Genomic DNA, 2,408 nt, shown 5'->3' on the forward strand with positions numbered 1-2,408 from the left:
CGGAAATACATTTCCCAGAAGCCTTGGTCTACCGCTTCCGGTTCAGGCGCTCTGGCGCCGCCATGGCAACCATGGGGCGGGTCTTTCGGAACTTGCAGTCTAGGCAGTACGCTGAGACTGACAAGCTATGCGCGAGGCCCGCCTTCAGGCGAACCCAAGGTCCCGCGCTCTCTGGGAAGCAGGAGCTTCTGAATCCCCGCTGTCTTCGCAATCCCTACCGAGCCTTCCCGAGGGGGAGGCCCCACCGCCCTCACCTTAGCGGCCAGCGGTCAGCGAGCTGCACCGCATATCCGAGCACGCGCGCCCGCTGTGCTCCATCCGCGGCGGACTACGTCTCCCAAGATGCTCCGCTCCCCATCGAGCGACCCTCCCCACCCTTCCCCCCTTGTCCCGGTCTTTACCCTCCCCCTTGTCCCGCCCCCTGGGTTAGCGGAGGCTGTGAGGGCCAGGACGCGTTCTTGGTTGTCTCTTCCACGCTCCCCGCCTTCAATCCAGGGGTCCGGCCCCCGTCGACGTGCGCAAGCTTCTTAGGGGGCAAGTGACGGCTGTGCCGCCCTCTAGCCGCGCATGTCTCCCTATCCCCATTTTCCTCAATTCTCTAAGGGCCTTCCTGACATCTGCGAGGTTTTGCACCAATCATGGCCCTCACAGGGATGCCGTCAGCCTCACCGGCTCAATGGCAACCCCCTGCCGGGAGTGGTTTTTTTTCTCTCCGCCACCTCGGGGACCACGTACCTGAGCGGTTCTGCGCGGTGCTTTCTGGGACTTGTAGTAAGCAAAACCTGTGTTGTGCGCGTGCGCAAGGTTGCGTCCGTCTTCTCCTGCAGTGGGTGGGGTCGGCGCGTCTGGGTCGTAACCAGCAAACTGACCTTGTAGTGTCCAGGGCTCACGCCAACCAGCTCGCATTTGAAAAGCAAGGGTGTTGGACCTCCTAGGACCAGCCAAGCGAGAGACAGAGTTACCGGGCAGGGAGAGGAGCAGCCCAGAGATGGCCAGGGCAGAGACAGGGCAGGTGTGCTAGAGCAGGTAGCAAGGAGAGAGGTCCAACAGAGAGGGTGCGCTGAGGAACAGAAGCAAAGGCAGGAGGGGCAGACGTCACGACCGGAGAACACAGGCATGGAGGGGAAAAGAGCTACAGCAGATGCTTGGACTACTCCAGAGATGGGGCAAAAGATGACAGTGAGAGGGAGAGCGGGAGGAAGAGGTCTTAGGAAAACTTATCTGAAATTCGACATTCTGGTCTCAAAATTAGAGAAGGACTGGGAAGTATCTCAGTATGAATGACTTGGCCTCAATATACAGGACTAAAGAGAGAGGCCATTTGGGGACCAGGGGATGTGAAATAACATTTCACTGTGCTGGAGACCAGGCTGTGACTGAGCCCTGCGTGACCAAGGTAGTCGCTCTTCTTGGCGGTGCAGAGAAGGCTCATATCATCAGAGCTCTTAAGGCGAGATCTGCTGAGGACAGGGAAGGACACAGGTATTGGGGAATAGGAAAGAACTTGTTTTCTATTAACTTACCACAGTCAAAGCCCACTGTCCTTTCTCCTGTGCTCCTTGATTGCTAATAGAAGCTGGAAATTGATCACATGTGTCCAGTGAGGCAAGCAGTAGTTCCAGAACAAACGGCACTAGAGGCAAGTCATGTGAGCAAGCTGTTTCAGTCCACAGAACACCAAGACAAGACGAGCAATGGGCTGTTAGGCAAAGGGGTGTGGTGTGGCACCAACCTGCACAATGTATAAATAAATAAATGCACCACAATGGTTGAAGCAGTTCTTTTCTTCCTATCTGGCGAGAGAGCTGCACCTGACCTCAGCTTTCTTTTTCTTTTCTTTTTTTTTTTTTTTGCTCCGAATGCCTTCAAGGCATGACAGGCTGGCTTGAGTTGTGGGGATCAAACCACAGCAACCTGAGCCTGACTGCTTTGTTGAAGCAGCCACTTAAAGAATTGAGCTAAGGGGCAGGCCCCTGTGACCTCAGCTTTCTATCTCTTACCTTTATTCCTTTTTTAAAATTTTTATTTATTTATTTTATTTTTAAATTTTTATTTTTTTTGTACAGGGTCTCACTACACAGTTCAGACTTGTAATGATCCTCCTATTTTCAGCTTCCCCAGCAGCTGGAATTACAGGTGTATGCCACCATGCCTGGACTTCTCTTTCTTCTTCCTCTACATACCCTTTACCCCTGGGAACTTCTAGAGCTGTGCTGGACATGGCAGGCTGACCACTGAGATGGATGTACCTGTAAACTAGAGACAGATTTCTCCTGGTGTCCTGTACCTTGAATATTGTCTTTATTTTGCATCATCATCTAATAGGTATCAGGGGTCTACCCTTTTTATTTATTTATTTATTTATTTATTTATTTTTTTAAAGAGTGGAATAAGGTTTTTTTTTTTTT

The 2,408-nt window shown here is 52.0% G+C and overlaps 1 protein-coding gene and 1 long non-coding RNA gene across 3 annotated transcripts in view; one reads left to right on the forward strand and one right to left on the reverse strand.

Moving 5' to 3' along the window:
* The window catches only part of Mzf1 (myeloid zinc finger 1), a 7,940-nt gene extending 7,598 nt beyond the window's left edge, over nucleotides 1-342 (reverse strand). For both annotated transcript variants that reach the window (XM_004647757.2, XM_023708010.1), the window contains exon 1: nucleotides 255-342. The gene's annotated coding sequence lies outside the window, so the exon portion shown is untranslated. The remainder of the gene's footprint in view (nucleotides 1-254) is intronic.
* Nucleotides 1-2,408, forward strand: part of LOC111814465 — a 15,147-nt gene that overhangs the window by 4,312 nt on the left and 8,427 nt on the right. The gene's annotated exons all lie outside the window — the stretch shown is intronic.

Source organism: Octodon degus, unplaced genomic scaffold (genome assembly GCF_000260255.1).
Source record: "Octodon degus isolate 3935 unplaced genomic scaffold, OctDeg1.0 scaffold00322, whole genome shotgun sequence".
NCBI classification, from domain to species: domain Eukaryota; kingdom Metazoa; phylum Chordata; class Mammalia; order Rodentia; family Octodontidae; genus Octodon; species Octodon degus.